The sequence below is a fragment of the Mobula birostris genome, chromosome 13 (assembly GCF_030028105.1).
Source record: "Mobula birostris isolate sMobBir1 chromosome 13, sMobBir1.hap1, whole genome shotgun sequence".
Classification (NCBI taxonomy): Eukaryota; Metazoa; Chordata; class Chondrichthyes; order Myliobatiformes; family Myliobatidae; genus Mobula; species Mobula birostris.
The window spans coordinates 37,414,315-37,438,382 of record NC_092382.1 but is presented as its reverse complement, the minus strand read 5'-3'; positions in this window follow the sequence as shown (position 1 = coordinate 37,438,382).

The window sequence follows — 24,068 nt, the reverse complement described above, 5'->3', positions numbered from 1 at the left end:
TGCCATTGCAGCATCTGCTCTATAATATGCATCCGGGAGTTCAGATTATATAGCGTGCATTTCCATTCTAAAATCCAACATCTTGCTTAGAAATTCAATAAATTATCCAAGTGCTGCAGGATGGTCAAATTAAATTTAGACGCTCAGAACACTGTTCTCTGAGTCTGGGTATAGTTGTACAGTGTACTAAAGTTCATACCTTACTTGCGGAACATCGCTGGCTACGATCTTCCGGGCAGAATTCCCTCCATCTACTACCTAATATGTGTTCTATTAATGAGCCAGTTCTGCGTCCACGAAGCTAGGTTTCCATAAATGCAATGTCGTCTGACTTTCTGAATGTGCCTACCATGCACAACCCCGTCATACATTTCACAACATTACACCCCACATCGACTGCTCTGACTTCATCTGTATTTCTTTCACTTTTCAAAGACTTGAAGCAGGCTCATAATGGACGACCTGCCCTCACAAAACCATGCTCCCTATCCCTAACCAGAATACGTTTCTCCAGATACTAATAAATTTTCTCCCTAAGAATCCTCTCCAATAGCTTGCCAATAACTGACGGAAGACTGACTGTCCTGTAAATCTCAAGACTATCCCCATTGAATTATTTGAACAAATTACAAACTTTTCCTAACTTCCAATCCTCCGGTACTACTTCTGTGGCCAGTTGGAACGTAAATATCAGTAAAAAATCGCCGCAATTTCTTCAGCCGCTTTCTCCAAAGTATATCTCCTCTAGCAGCAGGGAATGATTATTTTAATGTTTGATAAATTTCCAGCGCATAATTATTATCGGGCTCATATTTGTTTTTTAAAGCTTAATCCACATTCATTGGGGTCCCGCTCACAGGTGAATACCGCAGCAAAGTGTCAAAGTAGCCTTGCACACCCGACCCATGCTTATTATTTATTCCTGATCGGTCCCACTTTCTCACTCTCGTCACCTTCCTGTTCATTACTTTAATGCGACTCTCCAGGGCCTTCTCATGTCCCCTTCTGAGTTCATTGTTAACTTACGTCCTGGCTACATTGTGACTTTCCATAGCCCTGCCTGATTCTTTCTTCCTGAAACTTAATTATCTTTCTCTCTTCTTCTTGACGGGGTATTGCATATCTCTTCTCAACCAGCGTTACTTTACACTACCCTCCGTTCCTCGCCTCAATGAGTCATTCCATTACTAAAAACCAATACATACGATCCATTAATAATCATCTGCTCTACATTTCAAGGACGACACCATTTCCCAAATTGGACTCCCAAGTTCCGACCTAATAACAACATTTAAATGCATTCCACTCCGTTTGCTTCTATCCCGGTACAAAGTTACAGTAAATGTTGAATAGTTGACCCGCGAAGAGATCTGTCACCTGATCCGTTTCATTTTCTGGTACCAGATCCAGGATGGACTATTCTCTCGTCCCCCTGTCCGCTCATTGTGCCAGATCTCCTTTCTAGATGCAATTGGGAAATCCCATCATATGTAAACCCTTTAACGCGAGGAAGTGCCAATGAATGTTAGTGAAGTTCAATTTGCCTGTGATAACAACTGTATTAATTTGGCACCGGTCAAAAATCTATCTCCCGAACAATTCCTCAATGTCTCCGTGTTGTTGTTGTTTTTTTTTCTCTGATATGGAGTGGAATACAGAATACTCTCACACTCGCGATTGCTCCCTTTCTGCTTCTGGAAATTACTCACAGTCTAGCAATAGACAATCTCTCCACGGCTTCTTCCCTATCTACTGCTATGATGCAATGATACTCTCCCTCTGTTTGAATGACACTCCCTTCACTCTTTGTTAACCGATTCCGTCCGTTTTGAAACATCTGAAGCCGGGATTGTCTGGAAGCCATTCCTACCCTTGTGATGGCCAAGTTTCTGCGATAGTGCGCAGTAATTCAAACAATGTAACAATCATTGCCCAGTTTCCTACCTTAACTATATGACGGGTGCAATCCTCTGTGGATTTTGCAATTTAGGGATGGCCAGGCACATGACAGTTTGAACCTATGACATATTTGCCAAACCTGCTCATTTTTAAAACTGTTTCGTTCTAAAACTCTGCTGAATTGCAATCGGACCTGGACGTTATCTACACAGGTGACCATTTAATGTGAACACATATTTCATTCCATTCTTCAGCTCTTTTCTGAACTTCCTCTGTGTCAGTGTATAGATACAAGTATTGGTGCACACGCTGAGCATTTGCAACATGTACCCAAATTGTTGTAGTATATATACCGGAGAACTCAAATATTTGTCCTGATAAAAATAGTTTTGAGGTTGCCATTTCAGAGAACGAGATATATAGGGGATCAAAAATAAGATAAAATTAGCTGAGATAGCAAACAACAAAATCATCGATTTTCTGCGTTTTTCCACCTCGGTATCCTTCTGATTATCAAAGCTGCTCCGAAGGCTTCTGCGGAGTCTATTTGCCGCAATTATACGTCTTACTGTTAACCCATTGAACAGTAGAATTAAGCCGATTGGTAGCAACGGTGTTAAAATGCTATCCAGTAATTCGTAACCTTTCCACAGAGGTGAAGTAGCGTATTCATGTGTGAAAGCGCAACGCCACGGTATGTTGTCAATGATGACGTAAGGTTCAACGGTGAAGTAAAAGGGCACACATTTCCCGCAGCTTACTATAACCACGGTCACAATCACCACCGTTGCTGTTCTCTCAGTGCAGTATCTTTCCCGCAGCTTTCGGCAACATATTGCTATGAAACGATCGAAGGTAAAACTTACTGTAAACCAAACAGAGCATTCTATCGTTGCAACCACAAGGACAAATATCAGAGCGCATACAGGAGTAATGAGCAGAAATCTGGAATAAAGGTAAATATAGTCGGTCTGTTCCAATAAAGCGACAAATATAACCACCATCAGGTCCGCTGTTGCCATTCCAACCAGGTAGCGGGAGATACATTTTGAAAGTCCGCATTTTCCCCGAGATAGGATCACAATCGCTGTTGAATTAACTAGAGGAAATTGTGGCGGTGAGGGGGGGAGGGGTGAAAACAGAAACATCGTTAGCTGCAACTGTATGAATTCCCACCATTCTTTCGATGCTCTGCAGGATAGGTATTTTTTGGGAAGTGGACAGCAGGAATCCAGTGTGTGTGGGTTCGATGCTGTACTAAAGCTGGTGGACAACAATGGACTAGAGGGGCAGCGGGTTTTCGACCATCCGTCAGTTTAGAGAGAGGCGTCTCATTTCCGTGTAAACGGTCGATTGCTCCAGAGACAAAAGCATTTCCATTATGAGACTCTGTCAGTCTGGTCAGTGATGTGTCTGAATCTGCGATGATAATATAGGAATAGCTTCCCCCCCCCCCCCTCAGCCATCAGGTTTCTGAATGGAGATTGAACCCATAAAATTTTCCTCACCACATTTTGTCCTCTTTTTGCACAAACTTAATTTAGCTTTTTTTTAAATATATTATCTTCTAACGGTGATTTACAGTATTCATTGTGATGTATTGCAATGTACTGCTAACGCATACCGACACATTTCACGACATATGCCTGTGATATTAAACCTCATTCTGGTTCCGATTTTGTGCAGTCAGTGATTCGCATCCGAAATCCGCGCTGCTTTTTTTATTGCTGCGTCGGGTCCGTTTAGGAAATAAACTATGCCTTTTATTGCTATCACGTTCCAGAACAGCAAACACGTTGCCTTCCTCGTGTCTGGTAATCTTCTCAATCTACTGTGAAATATTACACTTCTAAATGTTTTGAGATTACTCTCTACCACCAATCACCTTACTCAGTGCGTTGCAGATTCCTTTTGACATAGGGTTGGAAAAGTTTTTTTTTTTTTTTTCTCAGATCTCTGTATTACCAATCCCTTTACACGGTTCTATTGTCCAAATACTATCCCGTCGCGCAGGGTGAGAAGGCTCTTCCGTTTTGATTATTTCCACCACCGGGTGTAATGAAGAAGATGCTGATTACGATTTATTCTCTGTATTTGTTTGTGCTACACACGTGGAGACTGAAACGGCTACGCAAAGGCTAAAGTTAAAATCGTCAACGTTTGTGCCACCAAATTGCATTATTGCATTGTTCAATCCCTTCGCTCCGACATCCGATCTATAAGACAAGTTTTTTCTGTTCGTCATTTCATATAGTTCCCAGTCTGTTGTGCACAGGATGATCTATACAGAAACCATACCAGATGCATGTTGACAAATTGCAATCTACTGTATTGCATCAGAATAACGGCACATCAGTTGCACTTTTAAGGTAAAAGCCGATGCATGGGTCTGGCGGTGATCCTGCATTTCAGGTTAGCGGTGAAGGAGCAGGACAGTAGCGCCTGGAATAATTGTCCACCTGTTTTGCTCGTTACGCTGTCATATGGGGCAGTAATATACAAAATACAATGTTGCATTTATGGTGCCTTTGATCTAGCTAATCGCGATCGGCTGGCATATGGGAACTCTCGGGGAGATGGATAAATCTCCAGTTGAATTCCATGCAGAGAAGAAGAATTTGAAATATGGGTGTCTTAGGAATGCATTTCAGTGAATGACCAGGACACGCTGTAACATTATCACTGTGGTCACTGTTATGGCTCAAGAGACAACATTATCATCATGGTCAACTGTGGGCCTTGAATAGTAATGACGTCGGCAGCTTGACCTGCAGTGAGATCATCATCTCCGCTCCGTGAGCGGAGATCCGGAGAAGCAATGACAATATCAGCGTGAGCACTGACCAACTGTGAAAGTGTAGAACACTCTGTTTATTAAAGGGAAGAGCCCGTAATCTTTCTGAAGTTCCAGCATTACACACAATGTGTCTGTTTCATATCCGCTGTTCTGCAGTTCCAATCCAGAGAGTGGCTCTCCATGAGGTCGGAGAGATGCATTTGAGGGTCAAAGGCTGAGACTTTGGACAGATTCATCAAGGCTGTGCTTCTCATCCGTCCTCATTTACAGAGAACTCTTCCTTTTATTCTTTTAGAGCAATGTTTATAAATCATTGCAAGATCTTTAAGAATGGCGTGGTTTTTTTATACAAACATATGGCGTATTCCATAATTCTGGATGTACCGAACTGCAACGGGTTACCTACAGCTATTTCTGACTGCAGTAATCTGATTTGTGATGTGCATTAATTCGCTTTGTTGTTGTACACAGCCAGGTTGAATCAAAACAAACCTGAACATTTATTAGAAACATTCTTCACAATACGTTTAAGCTTTTAAATATGTTTAATGTGTGCTTATATGCATGCATGATATTTCAACAATTGTATTTTCTACGTCATTACCAATATGCGAGATCAGAACAAGATGCTGCTGTATAAAGCTGTAACTGACGCAGACTCGATATTATGATATTCCCCCGTGTGTTGCATTATCTGCACCACTGGATACAAGCTGCAGCTCCTCTCATACTTTCGGTTCTTTATCCACTTCTCTACTGAACAATGTCAGGAATTATTTTTTTGTGCAGATAAACCAATTAAAACATACAAGTCGCCCTTTTCCTCCGCCAGCCTGCAGGTCACACTTGAGTATGGTTAGTCCACCTACTTAGCCCACTGCTCCTTCTCCACCCCACCGGTCAGGGTCAGGTGTAGATGTGGGAGTAGGTGGAGGATGGTCCTATGAGCAGATGCTGTATATCACAGGGCCTGGTTACGCGACCATTGACGCCAGACAGACAATCTTTGAAGAGTGCTGATTATCCCTGGAGTCCTCGAACACGGGGGCGATTTTTTTTTTTTTTGCCTTTTTTCTCATTCACATTAACGATCAAAATGAGATTGTATTTGAGATTGTGGAAGAGATTCTGGGTAGGGTACGACAAGTTACACCTGGGGTCTAATGTCCTAGCCGGCAAGTTGGCTCGAGTTTTTCTGGTCAGTTTGTCTTAATTTGGGATGGGGCAGGGAACCGGCGTGGTAGTCTTGAAAATGCGGCAGTTATTTGAGAAACAGAGGCAATGTGTAACGAGACCGCAAGAACAGAAAGGCCGATGATGGATCAAGATTGCTATCAGGAAGATAAAAGTGTGGGCGAAATTGAGACGGGTGAATACTGGACTGATTGCATTATATTGAATGCGCGTTGTTTACTGGATATTGTAGAAGTACTTTTAGCAGAGCTACATATTGGCATATGTGTGTAAGCTGTGGAAAGAACAACTGAATCATAGAAAGAAGATTATAGCTGGAGCTTAATGTGAGTGATACACATTGCAGCAAAAGAGCAGGAAAGAAAGTGGAAGGGGCGGTGTTGCTGTGTTGGTTAAAAATGAAATCATATCTTTGGAAAGAGGTGATACAGGGTCGTAAGGCGTTGTATCATTGTGGATAGAGCTAACGAACTGTAAGGGTAAAACGCCTTGATGCGATGTTCAGAGAGACCTCACAGACAAGAGTAGGGATGTGGTGTACAAATTACAACGGGAGATAGAACTCCATGCCGAAAGGCTAATACAACAATCGTCATGAGGGATTTAAATATTCAACAAGACTGGGAAAATTATGTTGGTGCTGGATTCCAGCAGTGAGAATATCTAAAATGCCTACGTGATGGCTTTTTAGAGTAGCTCGAAGTTAAGTCCACTACGGTATCAGCGATTCTGGATTGAACATAGAACATAGAATAGTACAGTACAGTGCAGGTCTTTCGGCCCACAATGTTGTGCCGACCCTCAAACGCTGTCTCCCATATAAGCCCCCACCTTAGATTCCTCCATAAACCTGTCCAGTAGTCTCTTAAACTTCACTAGTGTATCTGCCTCCACCACTGACTCAGGCAGTGCATTCCACGCACCCACCACTATCTGAGTAAAAAAAAAACCTTCCTCTAATATCCCCCTTGAACTTCCCACCCCTTACCTTAAAGCCATGTCCTCTTGTATTGAGCAGTGGTGCCCTGGGGAAGAGGTGCTGGCTATCCACTCTATCTATTCCTCTTATTATCTTGTATACCTCTATCATGTCTCCTCTCATCCTCCTTCTCTCCAAAGAGTAAAGCCCTAGCTCTCTTAATCTCTGATCATACTCCATACTTTCTAAAGCAGGCAGCATCCTGGTAAATCTCCTCTGTACCCTTTCCAAAGCTTCCACATCCTTCCTATAGTGAGGTGACCAGAACTGGACACAATACTCCAAGTGAGGCCTAACCAGAGTTTTATAGAGCTGCATCATTACATCGCGACTCTTAAACTCTATCCCTCGACTAATGAAAGCTAACACCCCATTAGCTTTCTTAACTACCCTATCCACCTGTGAGGCAACTTTCAGGGATCGGTGGACATGTACCCCGAGATCCCTCTGCTCCTCCACACTACCAAGTATCCTGCCATTTACTTTGTACTCTGCCTTGGGGTTTGTCCTTCCAAAGTGTACCACCTCACACTTCTCCGGGTTGAACTCCATCTGCTACTTCTCAGACCACTTCTGCATCCTATCAATGTCTCTCTGCAATCTTTGGCAATCCTCTACACTATCTACAACACCAACAACCTTTGTGTCGTCTGCAAACTTGCCCACCCATCCTTCTACCCCCACATCCAGGTCGTTAATAAAAATCACGAAAAGTAGAGGTCCCAGAACCGATCCTTTCGGGACACCACTAGTCGCAATCCTCCAATCTGAATGTACTCCCTCCACCACCACCCTCTGCCTTCTGCAGGCAAGCCAATTCTGAATCCACCTGGCCAAACTTCCCTGGATCCCATGCCTTCTAACTTTCTGAATAAATCTACCGTGTGGAACCTTGTCAAATGCCTTGCTAAAATCCATATAGATCACATTCACTGCACTACCCTCATCTATATGCCTGGTCACCTCCTCAAAGAACTCTATCAGGCTTGTTAGACACGATCTGCCCTTCACAAAGCCATGCTGACTGTCCCTGATCAGACCATGATTCTCTAAATGCCTATAGATCCTATCTCTGAGAATCTTTTCCAACAGCTTTCCCACCACAGACGTAAGGCTCGCTGGTCTATAATTACCCGGACTATCCCTACTACCTTTTTTGAACAAGGAACAACATTCGCCTCCCTCCAATCCTCCAGTACCATTCCCGTGGACAAGGAGGACATAAAGATCCTAGGCAGAGGCTCAGCAATCTCTTCTCTCGCCTCGTGGAGCAGTCGGGGGAATATTCCGTCAGACTCCGGGGACTTATCTGACCTAATGTATTTTAACAACTCCAACACCTCCTCTCCCTTAATATCAGCATGCTCAGATCATCAACCTCACTCTATTGTCCTCACCATCATCAAGTTCCCTCTCATTGGTGAATACCGAAAAGAAGTATTCATTGAGGACCTCGCTCACTTCCACAGCCTCCAGGCACATCTTCCCACCTTTATCTCTAACCGGTCCCACCCTCACCCCTGTCATCCTTTTTTTCTTCACATAATTGAAGAATGCCTTGGGTGTTTCCTTTACCCTACTCACCAAGGCCTTCTCATGCCCCCTTCTTGCTCTTCTCAGCCCCTTCTTAAGCTCCTTTCTTGCTTCCCTATATTCCTCAATAGACCTATCTGATCCTTGCTTCCTAAACCTCATGTGTGCTGCCTTCTTCCTCCTGACTAGATTTTCCACCTCACTTGTCACCCATGGTTCCTTCACCCTACCATTCTTTATCTTCCTCACCCGGACAAATTTGTCCCTAACATCCCGCAAGAGATCTCTAAACATCGACCACATGTCCTTAGTACATTTCCCTGCAAAAACATCATCCCAATTCACACCCGCAAGTTCTAGCATTATAGCCTCATAATTTGCCTTTCACCGATTAAAAATATTCCTGTCCTCTTTGATTCTATCCTTTTCCATGATAATTATAAAGGCCAGGGAGCGGTGGTTACTGTCCCCCAGATGCTCACCCACTGAGAGATCTGTGACCTGACCCGGTTCATTACCTAGTGCTAGATCTAGTATGACATCCCCCTTGGTCGGCCTGTCCACATACTGTGACAGGATTCCATCCTGGACACACTTAACAAATTCTGCCCCATCTAAACCCTTGGAACTAATCAGGTGCCAATCAATATTAGGGAAGTTAAAGTCACCCATGATAACAACCCTGTTATTTTCGCACCTTTCCAAAATCTGCCTCCCAATCTGCTCCTCTGTATCTCTGCTGCTACCAGGGGGCCTATAAAATACCCCCAGTAGAGTAACTGCTCCCTTCCTGTTCCTGACTTCCACCCACATTGACTCAAAATAGGATCCTGCTACATTACCCATCCTTTCTGTAGCTGTAATAATGTCCCTGATCAGTAATGCCACCCCTCCTCCCCTTTTACCTCCCTCTCTATCCCTTTTAAAGCACTGAAATCCAGGAATATTGAGAATCCATTCCTGCCCTGGTGCCAGCCAAGTCTCTGTAATGGCCACTACATCATAATTCCATGTATGTATCCAAGCTCTCAGTTCACCACCTTTGGTCCTGATGCTTCTTGCATCGAGGTACACACATTTCAGCCCTTCTACCTTACTGCTTTTACACCGTTTATTCTGCTTCTCTTCCCTCAAAGCCTCTCTGTATGTTAGATCTGGCTCTACTCCATGCACTTCTTTCACTGCTCTATCGCTCTGGGTCCCATCCCCCTTGGGTACTGTGTAATGAGCCGGAATTATTTGGAGAGATTGATCAAAGAACGGTTTGGAGAAATTGATCACAATATGATCTAATTCACCTTGAAATTTGAGAAAACAAAGCTAAAGTGTGACGCATCAGAATTACAGTGGAGTAAATGGAGTTGAAACGGCATGAGAGAGGAGCTGGCCAAAACTGGTTTGGAAAAAGACACTAGCAGCAATGAACAACATGGCAGCAATGACTATAATTTCCGGAAGGAATCTGGAAGACACAGGATATATGCTTCCGAAAGAGAAGATGTCTTCTAAAGGAAAGATGGTACAACCGTGGCGAACAAGAGAAGTCAAAGCCAACATAATAGCCGTAGAGTAGGTTTGCAATACAGCAAGAATTAATGGGAAGGTAGATGATTTTCTGATGCCAAGGGAAGGCAACTAGCAAGTCATTAAGAAGTTAAAAAAAAATTATGGAAGCCGTTAAAATTATAGAAGTTAACAAATGTTTATTCAGATACACAGAGTGTATAAGAGAGGCAAGACTGGATATTGGACCGCTGGAAAGCGATGATCAAGAGATAGCATAGGATATAATTGAATGGTGGACGTACTGAAAAAGTATTCTACATCAATTTTCACTGAGACACTGTCAGTCTGGTGTAAATTCCAGTTGTCAGGGGTCATGAAATGAAACCAACAGTCTATACAATAATTCCAAAATCAGAGTTGCTAAGTAGATAATGTTCTTCATACTTAAGAAGAAATTTCCTGTCACAGTAAAAATCCTTCAATGCAACCTGAATCGTCATTGCAATAATCAGTAGTCACTTTATCATTGTAGCACACTAGCTAGTGAACCGTGTTTTTTTAAGTTGCGGATGTTGTGAAGGTTTAATTGAACGAAGGTCATTATACACAGTGTTTTCAAGGGAATTTGGTGCACGATGTTTTGCCGAAGTTGACACCACTTTCTGCTGAGTGAAGGATTGCCGGCTTAGTAATAATGATCAGTTAGGCACAGGCACATTTTGTACTTATTGTATCAGCTGAAACACAAGTGAATTTACACAACCGAAAACCTGAGTGAACGCGTAGTAATTTCCCAGACACCACCCCCACCTCACCAATGAACAGCCAAAGAATGTAAAACCTGGGAAAGGAGCCTCCGCTGGCCAGGTGCTCTTCCTTGTCCCGATCTCATCCACGTGATTTTTTTTTTTTTTTTTTACTTCAGCTCCTTGGCATCCGAAACTTTATTTTGTAAGCTACGCTAACTGGTGACTGAAGATAATGGTAACATGTCACCAACGTAACCTATCTTGTTTGCTCTATCACGTAACGAGGTTCATCCTTGGCGCTGGTAAACTAAGAGCACAAATAACCTAATATATCTTCCTAACAGGTGCCCGCCACCCTTCAATTGCCAGTGGGAATTTCATTTCACTCGTGTCCGGAGCCTCACCGCCCACACGACACCCCCTTCGCCCAACGCCCCCCCCCCTCCCAAAAAAAATACTTGCTCCGGTGGTGAATTTTAGCAAGAACTGCTCAGATGACTAATTTTGCACTAATCCTTCTGCCATATTCTGCGTTTTAAACAATGATCCTTGTTCATATCTGTACTTTGACTGCTTTGAGCATTGCCCTGATAGATGTGTCTGGACAGCCGTGAGCTGAGAACCGTAAACGTTATGCTGTGTCTGAATGTCCCTTTATGCTCACGCATTAGGATTCATTATGATGTTCCGATCATAGATCTCTGATATCACCCGTCCATCAACATCGCCCACTCCAGCACACTTTCAATGGCTTCACTGGAACAGCATCTCGAAAGTCGTTCGGCACACATTTTTGCTGATTGTGAAGTTGTTGAATATCACCGCTCAGGGAATAATGACCTTGGGATGTATGATTAAAGACCCCATAGGAGCGTTTACTTGAATTTAGTTCAATAATTTTCATTGAATAATCTTGTCTCGGAAACATCGATATTTAAAGGTAGTAGAATGCCGCCAACTATTGTTTCGCTTGTGCATTTTCACCATTAATTGTTTTCTCTCTGATCAGTCTGTACCTCTCTGTGACTCCAACCCGATATCTACTCTCAAATATTGGATTGTTTATTGTCATTGATCAACCCACGAACGTAATGGAGAACTGTTGCGAAACTTTGCACTGGTGAATATTTATGCAAAGCATTCATCTGCGACCTCCGCTACCACTTCCGACTCTAGGCACATGTTTCTTTCCGCTGTCTTCTTGATGTTGTGTGGAATGTTGAAGTCCATCCTCTCTGTCTGTAGATTCATTCGACTTTGTGATTAGTCCAGTCACTGTTGTGTCCTCTGCGACTATGATGATTGAGTTTGTAGCGTGAACAGCAGTGCAGTCATAGGCGGAGGGAGAGTAGAGCAGTGGGCTCAGTACACACCAGTGTAAGGAACCTGTGCTCAGGGTTTCGGGATTTGTTGCACACCAGCTTAGTTTCACCGTCTGTGTACGATTAGTGAGGATGTCCACGTTGCAGTTATAGGCTGATGTGCCAAGCCTTGTGGAGCTCCTGCGTCGTATCTCCAGGAATTCTCCACAATTTTGTCCATCACTGAAGTAGGAATCGATGATCTATCATTTCCAGGCTTATTCCTGTTACCTTTCTTGGACAAAATAACGACATTTGCCAGAACCTCCAACCATCTAATCCTTCGCACCTATTCATGTGGCCAATGAGAACTCACATGTCATCACCAAAGCCGAGACAATCTCTTTCCACGCATCCTGTAGTAACATGTGCTATATTCCGTTCGGTCTAGGGGTCTTATCTATCTTCATACTCTTCAAAATCTCCAATGCATCTTCCTTCGAAACCTTGACATATTCCAGCACATGAGGCTGTTCACGCTGCTCCCACATTGATCAATTTCCATCTTGGCTTCGTACTCTGTGGTCTACGGAGGACTGGGTTAATACTGCTGGTCCCCGGCATCAACTCTGCTGGGAAGCTCTGCACTGGTGAATACTGAAGCAAAGCATTCATTACCGACCCGCACTGCCGCCCCCGACTCCCGGCACATGTTTCTTTCCTCTTGCATCCTTCATCGTCTCCACGCTGTCGTCCTCCTGTTCCCCTCCTCGCCAATGCACACTCTTAACACTTAATTCAACTGTTTGGCTTCTTCCTGACGAGCTTTTAACTCTCCAGAACCCTCTCTGATGATCTCTGCTTCTTAAGCCGTAAGCATGCTTTTTTTTCCCCCTCGGGAATGGATATTCCACATCTCGTCACAGCCATGACCCTTTCGATTTAGCATACTTTCCCTACCTCAACGGGACAAACCTACCTATAACGCCAAGCGAGGGCAACCTAAACAACCTTCGCATTTCTGTTGGGCATTCCCCTCAACACATCCGTTCCCAGTTCACATCCCCAGGTTCTGGCCTCATAGCGTCATGATGGGTACTCCCCCAAATTAAACACTTCCCAATATATTCTGCTCATAACCTTGTCCATTGCTGTGTAAAAGTCCAGGGAGTTGTCGTCAACTTCACCAAAATACTCGCTAAGCCTGGTATATCTCAGTTGAACTTACTCTCTTCAAGCGACGGCTTTCAAAATTATTTCTAAACATTTTCTAAATTATAAAAACTACGTCACTGTTTGCATTCTTTTGGCGCTACCTCTCTTGTTTATTTATTTCTTATTGCTTACGTTGATGATTTTTGGACGTGCTCCACTGCACACACATTTCACGACATTTACTGGAGATAGTAAACGTGATTCTGGTTCCGATTCTGATGATGGAAATGAGGAGGCAGTGATGATCCATAATATGCACCGCCATTTATTGAGACCTTATTCGGGGCCAGAAAAGCCGATGCGCATTTGGTATCGGTAATATTCATCACAGAGGTTATTATAGAGATCTATAACCTTCAATGTCAAAAATCAGGGATTACTTCAATACATTTCGTGATGTCCTTGTCAATCATGTCTGCACAATGTGTTCGTGAGTTCAGTGTGACTGAAATATTATGGACAAAGTTGGAATAAGGTGATGAAATCCGTGTGGTCTACAATTACATTGGGCAAATAACGCAGACTGTGCAAGCCCGCTGTAAAGTTCATACGATGTGGGGTTGGTTTCAGGATAAATGTGAGCTAACTCAGAGCTAACATTGGCTTTGTGAGATATGGAGCGAGATATCATACAATAAATATCAAATAAAATGAATGTGAAGGCAACAATAGAAGTAGGCGATAGGTCATGACTGGCATTTCAATCCGGAATGCGCGGAACAGCTTTAAAAAAGTGTCTGATTGTCTACTTTACCAGACGGTGTTATGCACTGAGCTTTAAGTATTCCCCGTGGTGCCGAGAGAACACAGAAGTAGGAACGTCACCTTGTTTACTAACTGAATATAACTAACTCGAGTTGTTGTGCAAACTTTGTTGCTGTTGTTTTTTTTTTTTCAACCGGGTGTATAGATTAATATATAAAAGGGCAGCGAGATCAGAACGCAGGCGACTGGCGCATCGTGAAAGGAGTGCGGTACATTTTGTACAATACCGGAAAATGGCTCTGCCGCCAATCCGGCAAGTAAGGATTATATTTTACCCTATTATCGCAGCTTTCGGTGTTCCAGGTAAGTCGACACATCCTCTGTCTGAAATGTTAGGGACGGTCTCTATTACCAGTCATTTCACTGGGTGTTGTTTATCGGCGAAACCAGCCCAGCGCGGAGACACGGCAGACTACTGCTGCTGAACGGTTCGCCTCCGCTCTATGCGCTGATGCAGGGTCAACTTCACTGCGCTACAGTCCCTCCAAAGTTCAGCGCAAACGATGCTGCTGAAATTCAGAGAGATCAATCCTCTCCGCTGTTGTCCACTGTCAGCGTAAATTTGATACCGCGGACTGTTGCAGATTGAAATATATTTTATGTCCTAACTTTTGCAGAAGGAGCAGTAGAACAGTACGATTTGTGGGAACATTGTGGATTGTACCAACAACCGCTGTAGCTGAATTCTCTCTCTCTCTCTCTCTCTCTCCCCCCCTCCCTATCTCGTTCTCTCTCTCTATCTCGCTCTCTCTCGTACTGTCTCTCTGTCTCCGTGTCTCTCCCTTTCTCTCTCTCTCCCTCTCTCTCTCTCTCTCTCTCTCTCTCTCTCTCTCTCTCTCTCTCTCTCTCTCTCTCTTTCTCTCTCTCTCTCTCTCTCTGGCTCCCTCCCTCCCTCCCTCTCGCTCACCAGCTCTCGCCCTCTCCTTCCCCCGCCCTCCGCCTTTGGGGATTTCCGATCAAACCTTTGATTATATGTCTTACACGTACCAGTTGGGAATGTAGTAAATATAGATAGCACAAGAATGTGGTGTCCAGCTGGGGATTTGAATTAATTTCTCCCTATTGCACTTTTAAGATGATAATGAATGTGATCAAAAATGACGGATATATCCAAGTGGAAGAGCTTATTTATTGATAGACGTTTTCTGAAACTATTTCGAATTCAAGCTAGATTGTGTACAAGCGACCTTGGACGAGTCAGTGAATTCCGATTCCGTTCACCAGGCCCTGCGCTCATTCATTGACTAAACGGAGGGAACGAGTACATCGGTTTCACCCTGGGACTGATGACCGACAGCGGGCACGACTCCTCTTACTCCGGGCCAGTAGCGGCTCAATAATACTGAGAGTTCCGTTGAGTGGAATCTGTCGGCTGCACATCAGCCGATCCTCCTACAGCTACTGTGTTCAGCTCTCTCACGGCTCTCATTCCCTCCGGCTGGTGCCTGAATGGGGCTTCGAGGGTAAGAGCCATTGAAATGATGGTCGCACGGGTAGGGAATGTAGGGCGCAAGGGAGGTACGGGAGAAGATGGTGATCTCCACTATTTTTCTGGGTTGCGATGACGAATGAGCAGCAGTGCTGCCCCCTATCGGTTACATCGCCAAGGTGACATGGATAGCACGTCACCAGCAACTTAACCAGGATCAGTGCTGCCCCCTATCGGTTACATCGCCAAGGTGACATGGACAGCACGTCACTCGCAACTTAACCAGCAGCAAATGCGTAGTTCGGCTGCAGACCATTTTAGATCACTGAATGAGGAGTTTTTATTCCCTCTTGAAATATATTTCCCCGGTATTATGTTGATCACTGTCGGAATAGTATTTTCACATTGGATTCCGAGAACGCTTCTCCTCGCCCTGTTTGTAACTCACAATTTGTGACTCTTTCCCTAGCGAACCTATTGACAATGGTGGTGCTCCTCCGAGGGAATTGCGGCCTTTCTAAATGTATATCCCACTACATGGTTGCCATGGCAATGACAGATCTCCTGGTGCTGATGTTCTGTGTAATTGCGTACCATATCGTCATGTACCAGTTTCCATTCTCCTTCTTGTCCTACGCATCCGCCTGTAAGGTTGTCCTCTACTTCATGTCGACCAGCCTACAAACCTCGGTCTGGTACACTGTCTTGTTCACAGTCGATCGGTTTGTAGCGATCTGTTGTCAGAAGCTTAAAGCGAAATATTGCACAGTGAGGACAGCTGTTGCCGGCATTATATCCGTGGCGCTCCTGGTGCATTTAGAGTGTGTCCCGTATCTATTTGAGTATAAACCTGTGCGTGTAGTTTACGGTATTCAATGGGGCTGTCAGCCGAGCTCGTGGTTCATGACGTCTCTTGTGGGAGTCACATTCTCCTTTCTGCAGAGTATTTTAACGTCTATATTACCTTTTGTTCTGATAGCCCTGTTTAACTGTCTGACAGTGAGGCGCATTTTATTGGCCAGTAAACTGCGCCGCGGATTGCGCGGTCACAGCAGTCAAACACAGAAGGATCCGGAGATGGAAAGCCGCCGGAAATCCATCATTTTACTCTTTACTGTGTCCGGCAGTTTCATTTTGTTGTGGCTGACGGCCGCCGTGAGCTTTATGACCACCCGACTCGCAGGAACCGCGCATTACGATGGTGATTACACCGACTCGGCCTATGTCGCCACTGAAGCCGGCTACATGCTCATGTATCTGAGTTCCTGCACGAACGCCTGCATTTATACAGCGACTCAGACTAAGTTTAGAGAAGAAGTGCGGCTGGTGTTAAAATCTCCTTGGACTTTGTTTTTAATATTGGTTAAAAAACACATGTAAAGCAAAGCACATGTTCCTAAAGCTTGAATGTTCTTTAAGTACTAATTCTCCGGGTCGGGCATCCGTCATTGGGTCGCGATGTACATCTGGGTTTCATGTGTTTAAGTATAATGCGTCTCGCTATCAAATTGCCATGGAATAAAATAACACTCAAATTAATTTCAATGCAGGAGCGTCCTTGGTAGCCGAAGCTTCATCAACAATCCCGGTATCCGATCGCTCAGTTGATTTCATTCACTCGTTGCGTTTGACAGCTGCGTTGACATTCAGGGCTCATTCGGCCGCAGGGTAACTCGGGTAAAGGTGGAGTCATCGCAATGACTTTTACACTGGCACTGGAGATTCGCTGCGGTCAGCGCTGTGACAGAGCCGCCTTCTTGTAGATTGCAGTGGGGAATCAATATTGCATAGATTCTGCCCCAGCCCGACTATGCCAATCCCCAGAGCCATGATACAGCCCGTATCACTCTCTACTTTTGTTAACCAAGGGTTATCCAGACACGTTTCCATTATTTTATTATTACCTGCATCCAGCGTGTCTGCTGTAGACATAACCACGCAGCACCGGGCGAAAAAAAGAATATCTTCAGATCTGTGTATGGATATGCCTGTAGTTTAGGTCACTGTTGACGTAGGAAAAGACAAAGTTGTTGGATATCTGTACAATATACACCTCCTCATAATTGTATAAACTTCTACAAGGACCCTTCACTTTATTTTCTACTTCAGAAAATCAAATTTCTCCTTATAGTTTTCCCCGTTCCCCAAACTCCAGGAAACAATCTGGTGAATTTGATCCACCATCGCTCAGTTCTTACAACATCTTTCTCATGGCGTGGCATCGAGGATTTCACCCATTGCTCTCAGTCTGTTATAACCAATCCTCCGTATAGCTGTAAAACCAAGTCGGAATTCTTCCACTCAAAGCCTCGGTGAACAATGCAAGCATAACAAAAAAACCCTTTCGCTGTACTGTCTCATTCAGAGAGGTATGACCTAGCTTTGCAAGTTTACAACTGAAAGCGATCTTCCACAGGTCTATATGTCCTCCGGGAATTTTATTTCACAATGTGCATTAAGTCATATTTTGTTTCACATACACTTTTACAAACAATGAAGGACCCAGCAGCAAATCTACAGCTCGCCGCTTATTGCCACGTCCGGGGAGAGAGAGATGCTCGCACACTACCATTTGCATCCACTTACCTGGCTAATTTTGTGACTAGTTTGCCAATTCATCTCGTCTTCCCTGTATCTGTCATGGGAGTTTTATTGAAAACATTACTGGAGTCCATCCAAACGCTATCTACCTTCCTGCTTCGTAAGATCATCGAGATTATTCCTTTAAAATCAGTCATATTTGTGAGACATGACGTCCCCGGCACATGTCCAGGCCGACTCCTTATTCGCTTCGATGAACTGCCTCCCGAGCTGTATATACATAAATTTTGGTAACCGGTATTTTCTCCCATGACATTCCCACACCAATATAAAGAGAACAGATCTCAATATTCAAGAAATGAAATGTTAACGGGAGCGATGTGGAAACAGTGAAGAAGGGAGAAAAGACATTTCAGGAGGCAGAAACAGGAAACGAGGTTTGGGGGATCATGTCCGGACGGCTTTCCCTCCACCGTGGACGTCCATCCTTCAGCTACCTGAGGTGAAATTTCTGCAGTAACGTCTTTCAGGTCCGTAGCCTGTCCATTCCTTCCACTTTTGAGCATTCTCTCAGTGGAACACTGGGCGACGTACGCAACCCGACAAAAACTCACCCACAGGAATGCTCTAAGTAATATGATAAAGGACACGTAACAGGTGAACGAAAAGGGGTAAATAGAGTATAACCTCCTGGGTAATAACTGGGGAATAGCAATCACACTGTGAAAATACGCGGAAATCCGGTTGGGCATATGACATACAAGCAGAAGCTATTCCTTAATGAGAAATTATCACGGCTAATATTTTCCCACGAAGAAGTTTTTGCTTTTCCTGCATTTAATCTCGTTGACTTTATATTAAAAATGGCTATTAGGAAGTATTTCAAAGATTACGACTTCGCAAAACTTCGGGTGAAAAAGTTTTTAATATTCACTACATTTCCTAAACGATAGTCTTCCCGTCACAGTTCCAAATTAACCCGTTTCTTAACTCCTGTCCTGGGGGAAATTCCTTCTGTGTCCTTTCTTTTGTATCCTGTCCGCAGTGTGTAAGTTTGATTCAGTTCATTTCTGTCTCTTTTATTCACTCCATGGAGGTCCCCAGCATCCCTCCAGCATCCATTCCACACCCTCATACTCCTCCTTTGCAACTTCATTCCATTGTCACAGTTTTCATGTCTCCGCTGTACTTTTCCAATGTTGGAAGCTTCTCTGCACAGCTTTCTCTGAAGATCCCTCCCTCTGCCAACGTAGGGAAATTCCTTTCTGCATCTCAGTTATTTCCTCTGCATGTTCCCCCCACACCTCTCCCGAATCCGACACGGTGAGGTTCTCCTGGTCTTCGTACCCTTCATTTTCTATCAGTCAGCAAGATTCTACCAACCTTCACAACCCCTTTTATTTTCTCTGACACTCCATGTCTTTCAGCATTTTGAAGGGAACATTCTTTGCCTGATTTGCTGAACTATTCGGCCCTCATCACCATTATGACCTGGTCCTGGATAAGGCACATCCACTGTGATCCAGGTACATGGAGCTTAGCAAAACAGCGGGCTGTGCGCTGGCGAAATTCTAAGCAGTCTCCGGAGTAGGTTACATGGTCGGCACAACACTGTGGGCCGAAGGGCCTGTAATGCGCATCAAAAGTTCAGTGTTTTCTGTTGGTAGAGTTTTTTTCTCCATCGAGGGGAAACAGTAATGGAGTGGTACGTCTGTTAGTTTTGTGTACGTCATTGAAAGACACGTAGCCTGTGCTCTGGACACACGAAAAGCAGATGAGTAACCGCTCCTGCTTATCGTCGGTCTTCTTGATCCTGCCAGTTTAATTCCTCATTCCTTCTAAGTTCTGATCTTTATCTGTCTGGCCACATGCACTGATATACAGGTGAAACACCCTGGTTGCCTCGACTACGTAAGCCGAAGGAAGAAGCTCTCAATTCCCGCCAAACTCGTGAGATTGAGACGGTTCGTCCCCACCCCAAACCCCGGTTTGTGTAGATGAGATGTAACTTGCGATCCTGTTACACATTAGTGCCACGAAATAACTGACTGTACACTGCATACGATTATAGAAATGATATTTATGAATCTTAACTTCAGTAAACAGGTCAGTAAAGAATAACAAAAAGAAAAAGCCCAATCCAAATTAAACAGTTAAATCTGCACAAGTTGGAGCTCATCTGGAACTTCTCTGTCACTCAGGCGCTGGGTCCTCGGTCAACGTGGAAGCTCACACCACCTTCCGAACGCCGCTCGCAATCCATCTCGAACAAACGGGTCTCCCGCCTGATCCTATGCTTCGACCATTTCTCTACAGCGTCTCCTCTCCCCACGTCCCACCGAACGCAACCCAAGCCCAACATTAGTGCCCCTCACCAGAGAAACCTCCCCTTAGTTCGACCATCCTAATTGGATGGCACACAATTCTCCTCATCTCTTATATTCAACCACAAGCCAAACAAGCTGAAAACAAGCGGCTTTTACAGAACTGCCAATATGAAACACATACAGCATAACAGTAAAAGTAAGAACAAGGGCATTACACTCTTCCCACTCCAAAATAGCCATGTCCTCGTGACTTGAAAATAATTTGTCATCTCAGATTAATAACACCACTTCCAATGGAATTTCGTGCCGTCAACAACTCCAACCCATCTGTAAAGGGTAGTGAATGTCTCACTAGGGGGATAGTCGTAGCACTCTGTTACCCTGGTGCTACATATGCAATACTACCTGGGGATCTCCTGATTCTTTGAGACATCCTTATATCCCATCATCTTCTTCAGTTTCAGACACTTCTTGGGATACTTCTGCTGTACATGAATAGGCTTCCCCGGTCTATCACTCGTGCCTTCCTGCAACCCGGATCCCTCTGCTCATCTTCATTCCCAGTTACGCTAGAGCATAGACCCCTTCCTGGTCTAGCTGCAAGCCTGCCCGAGCACTGCTAATCCCCCACACCACCACCACCCCCCACCCCCCATGTCACCTGCCTTCGCGGGAGAAAGGTTGCAAATCTCTTCCTCAGTTTTTGGGGTGTTGGCGAAAGGCAGCATATACCACAGCCCCTTTTCCTCATCCTCCATGTCCTTCAGTCTCTCACGTTGCCGCAGTGTCCTCTTACTAGCTGTAGGGTCCAGGCTAGACTCTGGGTTAACACGCATCTCTTGTCCCAGAGGTAGTATCTTGGTTCCGATGATGAATCCTGACAGGCCCATTTCCATCCTCTGGTATCTACCAGAAAACTAGTACATTTGGCAGTTGACTCTCCATTACATAGGGCATAGCTCCCAGTGCTCAGCCAATTTATGTCAGAAAGGCGGGTGCTGGGAGCAAGGGTGGACCCAAATGTAGGACATATCTCGTGAGGTTCACAAGATCACAAGACAAAGGAGCAGAAGTAGGCCATTCGGTCCATCGAGTCCGCTCCGCAGCTCCCCTATGAGCTAAACTATTCACCCATCTAGTTCCAATTTCCGGCTTTTTCCCCATATCCCTTGATACGATGACTAATTAGATACCTGTCAACCTCCTCCTTAAACACTCTCAAGGATCGGGCCTCCACAGCCATATGTGGCAACGAATTCCACAAATCCACAACCCTCTGGCTAACAACAACTCTCCTTATCTCTGTTTTAACTGGGTACCCTCTAATTCTAAGTCTACGGCCTCTTGTCCTGGACTCACACACCAAGGGAAACTACCTTTCCACATCTACTCTGTCCAACCCTTTCAACATTCGAAACGTTTCTATGAGATCCCCTCTCATTCTTCTATACTCCAATGAATACAATCCAAGACCCGACAGACGCTCCTCATAAGTTAGCCCCTGCATTCCAGGAATCATCCTCGTAAAGCTTCTCTGAACTCTCTCCAACATCAGTTCATCCTTTCTAAGATAGGGGGCCCAAAACTGCACACAGTATTCCAAATGAGGTCTCACTAATGCCTTATAGAGCCTCATCAACACCTCCTTACTCTTATACACTCTTCCTCTTCAAATGAATGCCAACATAGCATTCGCTTTCCTTACCGCCGATCCAACTTGGTGGTTAACCTTTAGGGCATCCTGCACGAGGACCCCCAAGTCCCTTTGCACTTCCGATTTTTGAATTTTCTCCCCATCTAAATAATAATCTGCCCAATTATTTCTTCTTCCAAAATGTACAACCGTACATTTGTCAACGTTGTATCTCATCTGCCATTTATTTGCCCACTCTCCAAAACTGACTAAGTCTCTCTGTAACCTTTCTGTTTCTTCAACATTCCCTGCTCCTCCACCTATCTTGGTGTCATCCGCAAATTTAGCCACAAAACCATTTAATCCATAATCCAAATCATCGATATACATCGTAAAAAGAAGCGGCCCCAACACCGACCCCTGCGGAAAACCACTAGTAACCGGCAACCAATCAGAATAAGATCCCTTTATTCCCACCCTTTGCTTTCTGCCTATCAGCCAATGCTCCACCCATTTCAATATCTTTCCTATAATTCCATGGGCTCTCACTTTATTAAGCAGCCTCATATGCGGCACCTTATCGAAGGCCTTTTGAAAATCCAAATACACAACATCCACAGCCTCTCCCTTGTCAATCTTATTCGAGATTACCTCAAAAAATTCCAATAGGTTGGTGAGGCAGGATCTTCCCTTCATGAAACCATGCTGGCTTCCGCCTATTTTGTCATGCACCTCGAGGTATTTCATAACCTCGTCCTGGAGGATTGACTCCAATATTTTTCCAACTACGGATGTCAGACTAATAGGTCTGTAATTTTCTTTTTGCTGCCTCCTTCCTTTCTTAAATAACGGAACTACAGTTGCGACCTTCCAGTCCTCCGGAACCATGCCAGAGTCTATTGTTTCCTGGAAGATCATTTTCAATGCTTCCACAATCTCCAAAGCCACCTCCTTCAGAACCCTTGGGTGCACCTCATTCGGACCGGGAGACTTATCTATTCTTAGTCCACTTAGCTTCCCAAGCACTTTCTCTCTAGTTATCTTGACTGTACCTAATTCTATTCCCTGATACCTTTGGCTATCAGGTATATTGCTGATGTCTTCCACTGTGAAGACTGATGCAAAATACTCATTCAGTTCCTCCGCCATCTCTTTGTTATCTATTATAATTACTCCAGCATCATGTTCAATCGGTCCCATATCTACCCTTGTCACTCTTTTACTCTTCATATATTTAAAAAAAAGCTCTTAGTATCCTTTTTTATGTTAATCGCCAACTTCCTTTCATAATTCATCTTTTATTTCCTAATGACTTCGTTAGTTTGTTTCTATAAGTTGTTGAAGGTCTTCCAGTTCTCAAATTCCCCACTAATTTTTGCTTCCTTGCACGCCGTTTCTTTTGCTTTTATTTTTGCCCTAACCTCTCTCGTTAGCCACATTTGCGCCATTTTTCCATTCATGATTTTCTTTTTTTCGTGGAATATATTTTTCCTGCATTTTCCTTATTTCTTGTAGGAATTTCATCCAATTCTGCTCTGCCGTCCCTCCATTTACTTTACTTTTCCAATTGACTGGGGCCAGTTCCTCTCTCATACCACTGTAATTTCCCCTGTTGCACTGAAATATCGATACACCTGATACCAGCTTCTCCTTTTCAATGTGAACTCAATCACATTGTCATCACTACTTCCAAGAGGTTCCTTTACCTCCAGCTCCCTAATCGCCTCAGGTTCTTTACACAGCACCCAATCCAAAACAGCCAGTCCCCTGGTGGGCTTCTGGACAAGCTGCTCCAAAAAGCCATCCTGTAGGCATTCTACAAACTCCCTCTCCTGAGATCCATTACCTTCCCGACTTTCCCAATCCACTTTCATATTAAAATCCCCCATAATTATCTTGACATGTTCCTTCTGCACGCTTTTTCTATTTCCAGCTGCAACTTGTAGTCCACATCCCGACTGCTGTTTGGAGGCCTGTATATAACTGCTATTAGTGTCTTTTTACCCTTGCCATTTCTTAATTCTACCCAAAAGGATTCTACCTCCTCTGATCCTATGTCCCTTCTTTCTATTGATTTGATATCGTCACTTGATTTGATATCAAGTCACGAGGACATGGATTTTGGGGTCTAAATCCATATTATTTTCAAGTCACGAGGACAGGGCTATTTTGGAGTGGGAAGAGTGTAATGCCCTTGTTC